Source organism: Colias eurytheme, chromosome 2 (assembly GCF_061535395.1).
Source record: "Colias eurytheme isolate Ceu_HAF_F1 chromosome 2, ilColEury1 Martin Lab GWU primary, whole genome shotgun sequence".
Taxonomy (NCBI): Eukaryota; Metazoa; Arthropoda; class Insecta; order Lepidoptera; family Pieridae; genus Colias; species Colias eurytheme.
In genome coordinates, this window is record NC_142981.1 from 7923504 (window position 1) to 7941337 (window position 17834).

A 17834-nucleotide genomic window follows, 5' to 3' on the forward strand; every position below is an offset into this window, starting at 1 on the left:
CACTTTTTTTAACCTCTAACTATATATATATATATACTAGCTTCCGCCCGCGACTCCGTCCGCGCGGAAAAATTAAGAAAAAATAAGATTTTTTTTTCTACGTATTTTTCCGGGATAAAAAGTATCCTATTTTATGCCCAGGATAATAAGGTATAATTGTACCAAGTTTCATCGAAATCGAACAGTTAGTTTTCACGTGATGCCTTCACATACAGACCGATTCTCATGAAATTTTCTGTGCATATCGGGTAAGTCTGAGAATCGGCCAACATCTATTTTTCATATGTACCACGGGCGAAGCCGGGGCGGACTGCTAGTATATATATAACACATAACATCATAGAACTCTAAATAACAAGACACTAGAACTGCTACAATGTTATAATTAGTATGAAATGAAAATCTACACATTTAAACCGATAGCTAAACATACACAATTATTTGTAAACTATACCTTTTATTGGACAGCTTGATTTCAGTGAAAAATCTTATATATAAAATTCTCGTGTCACAATGTTAGTCTGCATACTCCTCCGAAACGGGTGGACCGATTCTCATGAAATTTTCTGTGCATATCGGGTAAGTCTGAGAATCGGCCAACATCTATTTTTCATATGTACCACGGGCGAAGCCGGGGCGGACCGCTAGTAACATATAACTACATATATTAAATTCAGCTTTTTAATTTGTATCCTAACGCACGATGTTACGGTTTATTTTTGAATAACATCCGTAGGTACATGAGACGTTTTGTTTTTTTTTGCTCCAATACGAAAAAAATCGGCTTTTCTACAACAGCGGGCGTTAATTTTCAATAGATATAACTTTGAACCTAAGCACATAGAAATAAGGTTGATATTTGTGTTAAACGTGATAATAAGAACGGTCGACTGTGATATTCATTATTATTTAGATTTCTATGGTGACATTCGTAATACTTATAATTATTCGTAAGTATTCTATAATTTTAAGAAAAAACGGCATGGTTTCTAAAAAAATACCGATGAAATGTTAGTCCTTTATTAGTATAATTACAACTTATGGAAGAATTTCCGCAATGGGAAATGCTGAAACACACCATGTTTACACACATACGTCTCGAGAGCAACTGAACAGTGACGAACGCACTGGTGGCTTGGAAGTCACCTGAGTGGCGACAAGGTCACGCGCGCTTACGACTTCTATAATAGTGTCTTGTTATTTAGATGTCTATGTATATGTTATAGCACAGACTAATAATAATATACTACGTATACAACAGACGGTGCACTCCATACAAAAAAAGTTGCACTATGAATTTACGCAATTAAAGCGCCAGTGGGGAAATAACGTACTACGTGTTCGATTATATCTCTTAGTCTTTTGCTTTTAACACACTAGATGGCACGTTAAACACAGACTTGATGTTCTTTTCCTTCCAGAGCCACTAGATGGCACTAATGTAAATATATGTACACGTACCTTTTATTTTCAAGTCTTTGGCGTCAAGTGTCAACGTCAACTGTCAACATAATATTTTGTACCTACTCGGATTTTTAGATGTAAATACGATTCTCCACAAAAACATTGTAGACACAAGAAAGGGATTTCTACATTTGCTACTAAGAAGGATATGGGATCATGAAGGATTTCATCTGTTTTAATACCAGTAAAATGGAATGAGCGCCGTGGCCGTGACTGTGTTTGGTACATAAAGAATGACAAACATTCAACTTAAAATTATTATGAGTGCATTACGGGCAAGGGCACAATAAGTTGTCCTTTGACTAAGATGTACTTAATTTTAAGGAACACTAAAATGGATGGCTAGAATAGCTGGTATAATCGCATACATAGTATTTATTTCTAGTCTGTTGTATAAATAATCAAAGACTACAAAATATATAGTGAACTATGTCTTCTACAGTTTACAGTGTAGTGTGTAATCTATTGTATGTGTGCGTCTAGAATATATAGTCCTGTTGTTCTACAGTTTAAGCAGTTCAATACAAGCTTACAGTCGAGTCAAGTGTTTCATTAACCACCAACCATTGCATGGCAACCCTGCCAGTTTTGTAAATTGTAGTCTACCTAACCTGACTGTTGGTTTTGATTTGTATCACACAAAGAATACTATACCAAATTTCAAGAAATAAGAATTAAATATTTGATTAACTTTTACTAATATACAGGAGCTTATACATCAAACAAGACCAAAGCAGGGCTTTGGAGAAAGTGTGTATGGACAAAGACCACAATACATATGGTGCGGACAACTGCATGAAAAGCATGCAGTAAGGGACATTAAATAAATAAATAAATAAAACACATTTATTGTCAAGATCACAACACGAGATACATTTATAAACGAAGGAAAAACAAAAAGAAATAAAAAGAAAAATAATTAAATAAAAATAATCTTATTCCTAAGAACTGTAATGTGGCAGTGAGTGACCTGACAAATGGAGCCAACTCAGTATATGATGGCAAGGTGATTAATACCTCACCACCACTGATTTTCAGTGACCCCAAGTGACTATTGGAGTTTCAGTCTAGAATTGTATATAATGATAATTTAACATGAGTATATTATGTGAAAGATATATTTCTATTAATATGATAAATACTAATAAATAAATACATCAGTTAAAACATGATATATACATATATATACATATATATATTATGTATAGGTAGATATAATATCAGTATGTAATTATGTATATACTTAATGTAAATAAATAAAATTAAATTATGTATATGTTACCGGAAATGTATGAAATCAAGGAATTGTATACAAATCCTAGTGGTCTAAGATCCGAATATAAGTCGAAATGCAACGGCGTGATAATAGAATGAGACCAATTTTATAATAAACTAGCGGTCCGCCCCGGCTTCGCCCGTGGTACATATTTACGTTACTTCGTACTTCAAGGAATATAATAGAAAAGAATTATCGAAATCGGTTCAGCCGTTCACACGTGATGCCGTGACAACGCGAAACGGGTGCGGACCCGCCGCCTTTTTATAGCTCCCGCCGCGAAGCGCGTCGAACGCGGCAACTGATACACAAAAATAATCCTTATGTTGTATACGTAGTATATTATTATTAGTCTGTGCTTATGGCATGATTCTGTAATTCACGCGCGATGACTTACAGCGTATTTTATGTATAACTTTGGTGTTTCTACACCGATTTACATGATTCTTTTACTATAACCTGCCCAGGAGTATGAAGAATAATTGTGCCAAATTTGGTTAAAATCCGTCGTGTAGTTTTTGTTTCTATAACGAATATACAGACAGACAGACAGACAGACAAAAATTTTACTGATTGCATTTTTGGCATCAGTAGCGATCCCTTATCACCCCTTCATAGTTTTTTTTTAAATATATTTCATGTACAGAATTGGCCTCTCTACAGATTTATTATAAGTATAGATTAAGTGTATTAAAAATGGTTTGACTGGAAAAATCCTGGACAGGATATTTTTTATTAATTATTAAAAAAAAAATATTTTCATTTTTTATTAATTGCAGTTTCGAGATAATAAAACAAACGTTATTTGAAGACTTTTTAACGAATGGGTCTCAAACTAATAGGAAATGTGTACAATGCCGATGCCACTTAGGAAATGTATAAAATATCTATACTTATAATAAATCTGTAGAGAGGCCAATTCTGTACATGAAATATATTTAAAAAAAAACTATGAAGGGGTGATAAGGGATCGCTACTGATGCCAAAAATGCAATCAGTAAAATTTTTGTCTGTCTGTCTGTCTGTCTGTCTGTCTGTCTGTATATTCGTTATAGAAACAAAAACTACACGACGGATTTTAACCAAATTTGGCACAATTATTCTTCATACTCCTGGGCAGGTTATAGTAAAAGAATCATGTAAATCGGTGTAGAAACACCAAAGTTATACATGAAATACGCTATAAGTCATCGCGCGTGAATACAGAATCATGCCATAAGGATTATTTTTGTGTGTCAGTTGCCGCGTTCGACGCGCTTCGCGGCGGGAGCTATAAAAAGGCGGCGGGTCTGCACCCGTTTCGCGTTGTCATGGCATCACGTGTGAAGGGCTGAACCGATTTCGATAATTCTTTTCTATTATATTCCTTGAAGTACGAGGATGGTTTTTATGTAGAGAAAACGTAAATATGTACCACGGGCGAAGCCGGGGCGGACCGCTAGTTGTTTAATAAACTATTTAATGCATACATATCCTAGTAAATGTATAATCTTCCTTGGAATTATATATAATTCCAATATCGTATTAGGAAATGTATATAAAGTAAATGATTTCTGTAATAAAACACGTTGTTATTTTTTTTATTATAGCACTTATTGAGACAATCGGGTAACAGTCTTACCGTAAAATAATAATAATATGTTCATATTATCTTACTAATTAACATTTCTTAAATCAACTTATATTCAATCAAATCAAATTTTCATTTAAGTATTTAAGGGTGCTATTACCGATTTTTAACAAAAAACGCTATTTTACGGTACCATTTTAACTCAAAGCAATTACACGTGAGAACAAAGTAATATCTTAATTTAAAGATAATATATTCAGATCTACGATCATCTTATAAAAATTGTACGACGTCATACAAAATTGTCGCTGAAATACGATTTTCCCAGCACAATGATCGCATAAAATGCAAAAAAATGGGGTCTAAAACGGTACAATTTTAAGAAAATTAAAAGCCTAATCTATCTTCTTACCTATAAATTATTGAGGGATATACATATAGTCCTTTATAGATTCTGATAATTTTTTTGTATCTAAATCAAAATTTTATTTCAATTATTTAGACTAGAGTAACTAGATAATTTTTGAAACAAAAAAAAATCGCAGTCGGATGAAACCCATTAGAAAAGGAGGGGAATATGATAAAAATGTAAGGAAAAATAAATTACGGTCAATCCGAGTTCGGGAAGCGGGAGGGGGGAGCTTTTAAGAGAAAAAAATGGTTTCTCTCGATTTCCGACAAAACTATAAGTCCTATAGAAAAAAGTTCAATGGCAAAAGTGTAGGTAATTAAAAGTTCTACAACTTTTGTATTCACAATTTTTTCACATAACCTAAAAATTTAGGTGAAAAATTCAAAAAACCAAGTTTTTGGTCTTTTATTTCTATCTACTTCAAAATTTATTTTTTTTTGTACGAAATTTGGTGGAAACTTACTTCATTATGTCCCAAATACACTGTAATTTATTTGATTGAAAATATTTATTTTTCGCCTTATTTTGAATTAATACCAAAAAAACAACCTAATTTTCAATCGAAAAGTCACCCGTCAAAATATCAGCTTTTTTCAAAAACTTGGGGTGCCTTTTATTCATTGAAATCTCTACTTTCATATGGTGTAAAAAAAATAAACACCACCATAGTAAATGTTCTCAGGAAATGCATACAAACAGTCTGAAAATTAGCTTTTACTAAATCAGGCACACTTCTCCGTGAAAAAACATTTCAAATTTTCGTCGGCGCCATCTTGGATTTTAGTTTTGACCTCATATTGGTTAATCGCTAGCCCAAAAACCACCCACATTTGCTACTTAGGAAAAGTTCAGATTTAAAGATATCATAGGTAATGTGACGAATATAATTTATTTCATTCCGACCGTTTCTCGGAATAACATACATTTACTAAGAAGGGTTTAATATATTGCCGGTAACATAATATTATGATGTATGATAATAATTAATAATTCATAAAAAAGTATTTTATACATTTCTTAAAAAGCTTCGATATTGTATACAATAATACAAATCATTAATTGATTATTATTCAAATTGTTGTAAAATAGTCACACTTTTTTAAGTTGGTTGAATACACTAACTTACTTATTACATACTTATATTCAATTATTATTTTGCCTTTTTTATTTGTTTTACTTTTAATTATTATTACCAATATTTTCAGAAGAAAATAAATTAATGTATCCAGAACGAGAGTTTCATTTTAAACTTTAAATGTATGTATAAAATAGACCAAAAAATTTTTACGAGAAATAAACAATAAATTATCTTTTATATTGTTTCTATCGATTTGAATAATAAAATAAAATTTGAAAAAGGAATGTTTCCTTTCAGAAAAATTTGCTATCCCTAGTATTTCAAGTACTTTCCATTCAGGGCACATCGAAAATTTCCACACTGTATATATACAAACAAATATATAAATATGCAAATATTGCTCGTTTAATGGTATAGGATAAGTAGTAAATTTATTTATCAACAACATTCCTACGATAGCAAATAAAATCGAACTACTGATTTATTTATACTGTGGCATAATCGCCCGCCTTCATAGGTCACCGGAGTTCATGCCGCGCCGGCTCCTGCGCAACGCGGGCGCGAGCCATCTCAGTGCCTAAAATGCCTAAACTTTCAGTACAAGGGGCTCTTAATCTTATAAATTACCAACTTTCATTCTACGGCTTCAACCGTGTGCCTTATTCAATCCCTGTTCCTACACCTTGAATCCTATTTATGCAACAAAATTGAGATGTCCTTTTTCAACGTAGGTATGTACCGTGTATGTATATCGAAATTTCCGTCAAAATCGGTTCAGACGCGTGCGGGAATACCTATTTTCTTGTGGTCCCACTATTTTCTATTTTGTCCTACTATGACGCGTCTTTCCAAACTATACAAGGCCAGTACGCAACGGTGTGAAACTAATCGCGTATAGTTTGGAAATAACTTTTTTACAAAGTCCTTCCAATCTATACAACAGCAGTACGCAAGTACTCGCGTATACTTTGTAGTGAAGTAAGTAAGAATAGCGCTCCAAAATATACAGCGCCAGTACGCATGCGGACTAATCGTGTATGTTTCGGAGTAAGCGCGGCGTCTTTCCATTGCTCGCGCTTATATTATTGTATTGCTGTTTTGAAATCTATTATCAAAATGCATGTGTATTGTGTATGTACTATGTAATGTTGCGTACTGGTCGTATATTTTTTGTATCGAGGATGCTTGTGTCTTCGTTCCCGACTATACTGCACGACTTACAATTGACAATATTGCTAAAATGTAAGAACCTAATAAGTCCAGAAGAAGACGGTTGCGAGGCGACTGAGCCCCGCTTCGCGGGGCTTCTATTTTTGTGTAGTTAAAAAAAACACGAACCTAACCTAACACACAGGTAACCCTTATATCTGTTACCTATTAATTTTTCTAAGCTCACCTAATAATATTTTATTCCATATTTTACTGAATCAATCGAGAAGAATAAAAGTAGATAGATAGGTATAGCTGTACAAGTCTTTGATTGCCTACGCTTATTTATTATTTCACTCAAGCGTAAGTGATGTAGTAGGTATATTTAGTTATATTTTGCGTACTGATCGTGTATAGTTTGGAACGAAGAAGCAAGCATCCGCGTTACAAAGTATACACGATCGGTACGCAAAAATTCGTGTATATTTTGTAATAACAAACTTAAAAACAGCATTACAAAGTATACACGAGCAGTTTCCTATGGTTGCGTTCTGGCTATGTATAGTTTGTAAATACGCTACTATGACGGAGTAACTTTCGTATTTATCTACAAAACAGAAATGATTTGATTGTTTGTTTGTTTGTATTGGATAGGATCCGAAACTACTGGATTGATTTGAAAAATTATTTCACCATTCGAAGCAAAAATTATACCTACCTGATGAACATAGGCTACTTTTTATAACGGGAAAATACTTCATTCTTATGGGAATCGATGTCGAAATATTTAATTTTAGGCGCATAAAGAAAAAAAACGCAAAGGATCATTCAAAACCTTTTCTACGGTTTAAATCTCAAAACTTTTTGGTTCATACTTCATATAAATTATAAAGGTAATCTGATAGGATTATTTAGAAAATAAAACAAGATGACGTAGGTAGGTATTTAACTTTAGTTTCGATTTATTATCATTATAATGTTTTCATTAAGAATTCTTGATATTCTTAACGACGCGGTTGGCGCAGAGGTAAAGTAACTGCCTACTGAGCTGACGGTCCCGGGTTCGATCCCCGGTCAGGGCAAATATTTGTGTGATGAACTTGATTATTTGTTTTTGGGTCTGGGTGTTATCTATATATGTATTTATAAAATATTAAATTATATTTATCGTCGTCTAGTACCCACAACATAAGCCTTAATTGAGATTACTGTGGGACTAGGTCGATTTGTGTAATATTGTCCTTTAATATTTATTTAATTTATATACTTATAATTAAATGTGACTAGAAATAATATACTTACTACGGTTTAAGTATAGGTTGTATTATGTATATTATTTTGTAATGAGATCTTGCAATCAAATATTCACACAATCTCGCAAGTTTTCCGACAATTCATTTTTCGTATGAAAACGATCAATACACTAGGTACCTACCAAATATAAGCCGCTACAGGAACGCAGTTAGTAATAATTAATAACGGCTTTAACCCATTTACAATATTTTTTATAGGTACTGCAAAGGCAATGAGGTTATGTATTAAAAACGTAGTATATTATTATTAGTCTGTGGTCTGTGATATTATTATTAGTCTGTGTTAAAAGGGCATTTTCACAAAAATGTACCCCCTCCTTGAAAAATATATTTTTTTTGATAGTACATATTATATTTTAAACTTTTTTTGGTCTCTTTAAAACGGAAATTCAATATACTTCAAGAAAACATATAATATGATGGGTTTAAAATGAGAAAACTGTAAAAATAATAGGACACAATGGAAAGTCTCGCAATTTTATATCAGTTGTGTGACTATATTCAGTAGCTGGAAAAACAGTGCAAAATATAAGAATTTTTAGATATTGTTTATTTATTAACTTAAAATCGTTATTTTGTATATTTTAAACACTCACTATTCCCAACTTTTGGATCTAAGCTAATTAAAAAAAACAATAGTATATTCAGTATTGTGACTCTGGTACTTCAACTGTCATTATTATCTTTACATTTAAAATGTTAGATACTTTTTTAGAGAAAAGGCAACAAATATTACACTTATGTATTATTCTCCATTAAAGAGACTGATTTGAAGGGCATTAAATGTAAAATCTACTGAAATATTTAAAAAATTCAGCTCCGTAATATAGGGACAGTCACACAACCGAATACCTAAAAAGGGAAAGGGTGCGTTTACATGGCGAAAAAAAAGTACGCAGGCACACATAATAAATATAATTATAAACTTAACTTAACTTCAAACTAAATTATCACAATCAGTTCGGGCTTAAGCCATCACATTATTATTATTTATCTAAAGGGTAAATTACTATCAAGATTCAAGAATAAGAAGTCTCTTTTATGTTTTATATTGGCACTAATCAAATTAATCAGTCGATAATCAGTCTTCGTGATTCGTTTATTATTAACCTTAAATAATCTCAATCACCATATTTGATAAAAAAAATCTTGTTTCAGTGGACGCTGCAAACACGAAGGTTAATCTGTAAATAAAAAAAAAACCAATGAAAATATCGTGAAAAAAATTAATTTTTGTTCCATTATTATCTTTCGTTGTTATACAAGGCACATTGTCTAGATTCTTAGTTCTGCTGGCTTATTTTGTTTCTTTTTCTGCATAATGCTTCTTTTTTTTTTCCTCAAAAAAAAAATTTTACTTCCTCATGCAAAATGATCAATCAGCTGTTGCGATTTGTATGGGGAAATAATTTTTATTTTTGAAATCTACTTTTTGCCGTAGTTTCCTACTCAGTCAAAAATGTCTTAGAAAAATATTTTTATAGCTCAAGAAAATCGCCATGTAAACATTGCTTTATGTGTTCAGGCATGTTGTGACTTTTCATTCAGCGTATATGTGACCGCTCAAATAGTCACACAGCGGAAGTCACATTTGATAATCCTCTAGTAATAAAAACGTTTTAAAATATAACCACAACACTTATATTCATCAAAACTTTTGATCAACTTACATATAAAAACATTTAAAACAAAATTAACTAAATACTACAAGATAAATAGATAGAAATAAGCCAAAATATGGTCACATACCTGAATGAAGAATTTGGTCCCTGCGGCTTGCAAACACGCGTGCACTCCTTCTAAGCAGTTTTTTGACCCTGACGGCTTCTAACCTGATAAGTTGCATAGCAGTAGCTATGGTGTTGACAGTAATGCAAAATTAATTGAACCACAGTAATTTTCTTTTTAGAAAATCGGTGACACAACTGAATGTTCCGGGAAGGACAATTTTTTTGATTTTCTTTTTTATTTTTTTATCTTTTATTTTGTTATATAAGGTTATTATATTTTAACTATTATCACAGTAACTGATTATCCTGGACCATTTAACCTTAAAAGATGGTACCTTTCTTACAAAAAAGTTAAGAAATAATGTAATAAACGCGTAAGAGTAAGCAGGGGACAGCGTAAAATTACCCATTTTTCGATTGTTATTTATAATTAACTTAACTTTATTTTAGATTTTGTCATAGTTTTTGTTAAAAAAACAAAATATTGTATACGTATAATCACTTTGATAACATATATAAATAATTCTGGCAACTACTTCATTATATAGAATTTAATGAATTCGAGGGACAGTTGAAAATCAGGGGGGTATACATTTTTGTGAAAATGCCCAAAAACGTGAAAAGTAACGTAAAAACGTCTGTAGTGCCATCTAGTATTCGTTTAGCATCGCCAAATCGGAGGAGAATAACTTGTTTATAGTAGTTTCATGAGATGGCGTTGTTTTGAATATAAACTTTTCTGTAAAATTAGTTAAAATCGAGTGAAAATTAAATTAAATAGGTAGGTTCCATTTACAAAAGTATGTAAAAAATTATAAAAAGCAATGAAATTGCAATTAAATCTAATTTTATTTTTTGCTGGTTAAAATGATACACTTAGCGGCATCTATTGGTAGACGGATGGCATTAATCGTCTTTTGTATGTAGTGCACCAGACATGGTTATAGGCAAACTCCGAAGCTATATAATGTATCACATCCTATATTGATCTAAGAGCTGGTGGAGGATCGACCTACACCTATCTGATAACCTGATGAGATGTATTTTTATCAAATATAATTCAAATCATGAACAAAATATATGCCTATCAAGAATAATAATAACTATTCAAGAAATGAATCTTGAATGGCGGCCAAAGCTTACATTGACATAATATGGTAGGGTCAGCAAAAAAGAAAATAAAAATAACGTAAATGGATAATTATTTTAATTTGTTTGTTGACAAACTGTTTTGTTATGGTATTTGTGTATTTATATGAATTTTTATATTTACGTATACAGAATGCAACAAATCTAACTAACTAAACTGAAACTGAACAACTTTTCCCAAAGAACATATTATGTCAAATTCCAATAAAATATTATTTAATATTTAAATAAATACATAATTGTAAAGCAAATACATAATTGTCATTGTAAATCTTATATATAAAAATGAATCGCAAAATGTGTCGGTAAGCGCATAACTCGAGAACGGCTGAACCGATTTCGATAATTCTTTTTTTATTATATTCCTTGAAGTACGAGGATGGTTCTTATGTAGAGAAAACGTAAATATGTACCACGGGCGAAGCCGGGGCGGACCGCTAGTTTATCATAAAAATAACCTGCACCTCGCAAGTTAAGGTACCGTGCGCTCCTAAACGCTGGAAGTCGGCCTACTTGTTCTTTAGATACTATGATATTTGATGATATTAATGTACGTCTTTGGTCCTTAGAGATAATCAGTGAATAATTCAGTCATTTATCATTCAGAAGTGATAGATCGTAAACGTAAAGTTGTGAGTCCTCAGTCAACGTCATAGACCCATAGACATCCAAATATATGTTTATATATCTGTGAGACAAACTGATATCTTATGTCGCATTCACACAAGAAAAAGAGTAATTAAAGCGTCTTTTTCACGGTCAATCCCCGACGTACGTCGGCTCAAGGCCGCGGTGCTGGATGTATCCTACTGACGATCGTGCGCGCATCAAGCATGGCTAGGGTTGCCAACTTTTATTTGAAGAAAAAGAGTATATCTGATTTTAAAGGAGGTAAATAAAGAGTAAATAAATATTTTTAAAAATGTATTTTTTGTACTTTTTGCAGTAACTAAGAATTTTTCATTATTTTTCAATGAATTATATGAATCCAAACATTCCAAATCTAAATTTATATATTTCAAGAGCTCATTTTTAATTATTTTTTAATGAAGCTCGGTTTCTCTCTTCCCGCCACTTCACATTCATGACCGAAAAGACTCTTTCAGTTAATGCTAAAGTGGCGGGAACAGAGAGTATATAGCTAATCATTTTTTTTAAACAAACAAATTCGTCAAGATATTTTTTTTAAATAAATAAACGCTTATTTATGGTCCATCTTGACGTACGTCCCGCCAAGGTCATACACGATGCACGACGCAAAACGACAGTGAATAGCGTTGACGTACGTCAATAATTATTATTATTATCTTGCTGGATGTGCACGACCAACTTTTCATCCAGCAAGCACCCCCACCACCGCGAACGTCGTGCAGATGGACAGTGAATAGCGCGGACGTACAGCAGATTAGTGTTGCCAACAGAAATTAATGTAAATACTTGGAAACGTGGCCTATTGATATGATTTTTTTGTGATAACTTAGTGAGTACATGAGCAAGCAAGAAACGGTTATTTTTGATTTTTATGTACACAGGAAATCCCAATTATCATTACTTTTGGATCAACCTTGTACACATGGACAGTTTATATTCAGAAGTTATTATTTTAAAAGAACTCCAAGGCGAATTGTTGAATAACACAGATTTTATGCAAAAGTCCACTGCAGAAAAATGGCAATTTATTTAAAATAAAATATCTTGACGAATTTGTTTGTTTAAAAAAAAATGATTAGCTATATACTCTCTGTTCCCGCCACTTTAGCATTTACTGAAAGAGTCTTTTCGGTCATGAATGTGAAGTGGCGGGAAGAGAGAAACCGAGCTTCATTAAAAATTAATTAAAAATGAGCTCTTGAAATATATAAATTTAGATTTGGAATGTTTGGATTCATATAATTTAAAAATAATGAAAAATTCTTAGTTACTGCAAAAAGTACAAAAAAATACATTTTTAAAAATATTTATTTACTCTTTATTTACCTCCTTTAAAATCAGATATACTCTATTTCTTCAAATAAAAGTTGGCAACCCTAGCCATGCTTGATGCGCGCACGATCGTCAGTAGGATACATCCAGCACCGCGGCCTTGAGCCGACGTACGTCGGGGATTGACCGTGAATAAGACGCTAGACGCTTAACTTATGCCGGTGTTGTGTAAAGAAATGAGAGAGAACGATAAAATTTTTTGTTTCACGCAGCGTGCCACTTTTTTCAAGAAATAAGAATAGCAACCTAGTTTGATAAACAAAGTTTGACAGCTAGCTATCGTCTTCCATAAAAATATAGTTTTACTTGCTCTAAGTTACGTAATTCATGGTATGTTTGGTTTTGAATGATTTAGACTTACTGTTAATGCCTTATAAAATAATACCATGGTGCGGTGTAGCGTTAAAGGGTATAAAAGTGATAATGGAATGAAAATGCCTGGATTGTCTTTTCACTCGTAAGTATACAACTCTTTATCAGTTTATAGGCCTTCATCATATTTTAGCGTGTTAATATATTGTGTATCACATGCTGATGACTTGAATACATTGTTTAAAAACCACAAAAATAACACTTATAAATTTTAACCTAAAATATTTTGTGTTGCCAACTTTTCTACAAATTGTTACCACTATTATGGGAAATAATAATATATATTCTGCAGTGTGTATTTAATTAAATATCTGAAATATTCAATGGCTTGTTTCAGTTTTCCAGAACCGGATAATTTACGACAAATTTGGATTGTAGCTACAAGACGAACAGATTGGAAACCAAAACCGAAGGTATTACGGCAATCACCACCACCGCGACGCGCGCTGCCCCGCCGAAGACAATGGACACTCTTGGTTCCAACATTGAACGTAGTTACTAGTTAATTAAGTTAGAGATAATTTAAATGTAATTTTTTTATTACAATAAATTATTATTAAGTAAATTTCGCGGGTCGGTCAATATAATTAACGTGTGTATCTGTTAATACTTACGAAAATAAACATTATTTTATTATTTTTTTTATTTTTTTGCAAGATAGAACTGCACATTTCACCATGTTTATTCGTATATATGAAAAAAATTCCGGAGCAACGCACTTCGACAGCACTCAACCACGACTACGAGCGCTCGCGGCGGGAACTTCGTGTTGTTCCCACCTGTGCCTACTGTTCCCACTTGGTTGTTCGCACTCTATAGATAGTATAATATACACTTAGGTATACAATTTACTCTATAGTCTATTCTATGTTGAGTTGTCACTTTTTTTTTTTTTTTTTTTTTTCCTTATGGCAAGAAGATAACCATTTGCCAGTGTCAAGTTAAAGGTAGGGAAACCATACACGGGAAAATAGGGTAGGACGATAGCAAGATGATCAAAAGAGTTTAGGAAAAAAAATTAATACATACTTACATTATGATAATACTTATTTACATAACTTAAATAGATTAAATGGAAATTAATTAACATTACAATTTGATATTATTGCTACATATAAAATTAGATATATTACTCAGATATTTTTTAGGGTACATAAATAGATAGGACATACGAGTAGGAAGAGGAACGTTTGAGGATATTAAGGAATTATAAAAGGAAGAATGGTCGTATAGAGAGCAAGAGAAAAATATGTGGTCTATATTTCCCTCGCCCTCTCCACACTCACAAACTTCAGTATTTAACACACCAATTCTGGCTAAATGACTAGGTATACACATATGTCCAATTCTCATGCGACTTATTGAAGATATAACTAATTTATTGGCTTCAACACCAACAAACCAAGGCTTTATTGGTATTGTCGGTTGGATTCTATAATAATTCCTTCCCTTACATTGCCCAGTATCTGACCAAACCGTATTCCACGTTTCAAAGAGATATCGCTTCGGTAAGTTTAGCAGGTCATGAGAATAGTTCATGTATGGAAACATATCTCCACACTGCACCGCATCCTTGGCCAAGCTATCAGCCCTATCATTTCCTTGGATTCCACGATGGCTCGGGATCCAAGCAAAAGTTACCAGGTAACCCAGATTAATGCATTCATGTAACTTATTTTTGATTTGAAAAATAACAGGGTAAAATGGTTTATTGTAAAAAGAATATTTATCTAAGCATTGCAGAGAACTCATTGAATCAGAAAAAATTACAGATTTAGGTAGTTTCATTAATTTAATATATTCTAATGCTTTTAGGAGCCCAAAGCACTCTCCAGTAAAGACTGAAGACTCCGGCGGTAGCTTGATCTTTTGTGTAATCTTATATTGAACGTGAAATATACCAACTCCAACACAACTATCATTTGATGATTTAGATGCATCAGTGAAAATATGATGCCAATTACGCCACTCCCTATCGACATTAAACCTAAAGTTTGCATTTGAATCCGTATCATTCTTATTGATTCCAATATTGTATTTTATAATTGGTTTGATCAAAAGGCACTTAAAGTTAAATGCATACAGCGGTAAAACTGGCGACTGAAAAATACTTGTTGACATTGAAATGAATTTACGGTAACTTATAACTAAACAAGGTATTGACTTATTTTTCCAGAAAGAAGACGTACTTATCCGATCGTTTAACATTTTTAATTTGTCTATTAATGGATGGTTGGAGAATTGTACTATACGGAACAAAAACCTATCAGATAAATATTGCCTTCTGATTTTCAGTGGAGGATCTCCACATTCAACCTGAAGGGCATTAATAGGGCTCGATTTCATTGCACCTAATACGATTCGCAGAGCCTTAGCTTGGATTTGATCTAATTTTTTAAGTGCCGTTACGTTACCGCTTTCTAACAAGAACGTTCCGTAGTCCAGAATACTACGAATCAAAGCATTATACACCAATTTCATACAAAAAGGGTGGGCACCCCACCAAACTCCGGAAAGACACCTTAACAAGTTTAATATATTTTCACATTTTGAGCATATATACTCGACGTGATAAGTACCAGCCATTTTGCTATCTAATAACACGCCCAAAAATTTTGTATGATTTTGGAGTGGTATCTGTTTCCCATTAAAACTAATATAAACCCTAGGAACTATCCGCAATCTCGTAAAAACTACAGCGACACTTTTGTCTACAGAAACATCTAATCCATTTTTATCTAGCCAAGACTTAAGCTCGACCAGACCTTTATTTAAAAAATTACAAGCTGAATCTAAACTAAAATCTATAGTGTATAATACAACATCATCAGCATACTGAAGAATGTTAATGCTATTATTAAATGAATCAGCTAAATCGTGCGTATAAATATTATATAATAGAGGGCTTAAGACCGACCCTTGAGGAAGACCCTTACTCGTGGTACGTTGAAAATGGACGGATTCATCAATATTTAAAACAATATATCTCTCCTCTAATAAAGAAATAATAAAATTAATTAAAACGTCTGGAATACCAAGTCTGATAAGTTTCTGTTGTAGGATGGTGATAACCACATTGTCATATGCTGAGCGAATATCAACAAACGCAGCAACAACATGTTGATTATCCGAAAAAGCAATATTGATATCTGAAGTAAGTATGGAGATGTTGTCAATGGCGCTTTTCGCCTTACGGAATCCGAATTGGCTATTCGATAAAAAATTATTATGTTCCAAATACCACTCCAGTCGATTTTTTATTAAATGCTCTGAAATTTTGCAAAGGACAGACGATAAAGCCACTGGTCTATATGATGATACCTCACTCGAAGATTTATTTGGTTTCAAAATAGGTATAATTTCTTGAGATTTCCAAGACCGTGGAATTTTCCCAGAAATCATAATTAAATTTATGAGGTCCAGATAATATTTAAGACTAATTTCTGATAGGTGAGATAAAAAGGAATACGGGATCCCGTCCATACCCGGCGCGGAATCTTTAACACTTGAAAGAACTCCTTTGAGTTCCTCTAAAAGAAATGGAGATCCTATTACAGAGCTATAATTGTGGTCTGAAGGGGAGACAATAGGTAAGGGTTTTTCAATATACTCTGGGGCCGTAGATGGAGCTAGATTATCCATAAATTTATGAGCTAAATCCTTAGAAATTACAGATGTTTGTTCTCTGAAAGCAGATCGGAAACGTCTAATATTTTTCCACACTTCACTTGGACAAGTCTCGGGGGATAATGACGAACAAAAAGATTTCCAACCTTCTTGTTTTTTCTTCTTAAGAAGTGATCGAGTAAAGTTAATAGCTTCAGAGAGGTTATCAAAATTAATACCGGACATGTCATCTGCATAAATTCTTTCCATACGCTTCCTTTCTTTGACTGCATCACTACATTCATTATCCCACCACGGTGGGGAAGGAATTTTCAAACTTTTAGTAGATTTATGTCGGAAAGTTTCATCGGCAACTTCAATCAATATTTTAGCAAGATGTTCAGAGCACGTCTCTTCATTACCTGCATGACTTTCAGGAAGATTTATAATACGTAAATCAACCTTTTCTCTAAACTTATCCCAATTGGCATTGTTCAATTGGTACCTCAACCTTGGCTTTCTTGTTGTGTTATTAGTATTTCCTATAGGAAGTGACATTAATAGAGGGAAGTGATCACTGCCGAATGAAGATGCTAAAGGACGCCATGATATGGATGAAGCTAATCCTGGCGAGCAAAGAGAAAGATCTACCGCACTCAGATTTTCATTCATTCGCGTACGTCGTGTTGGTTCACCTGTGTTAAGTATACATAAATTATGCATGTCCATAAT

At 32.9% G+C, this 17834-nt stretch overlaps 1 long non-coding RNA gene across 1 annotated transcript; it reads right to left on the bottom strand.

The window, feature by feature from the left end:
- Positions 1 to 9162: 9162 nt before the first annotated feature.
- LOC149910509 (uncharacterized) lies at positions 9163 to 10293 on the bottom strand. Its single transcript, XR_016457974.1, has 2 exons — positions 10012 to 10293; positions 9163 to 9446 (listed from the first exon to the last, which is right to left on the bottom strand). It is a non-coding gene; the product is annotated as an uncharacterized LOC149910509 (long non-coding RNA).
- Positions 10294 to 17834: the final 7541 nt, after the last annotated feature.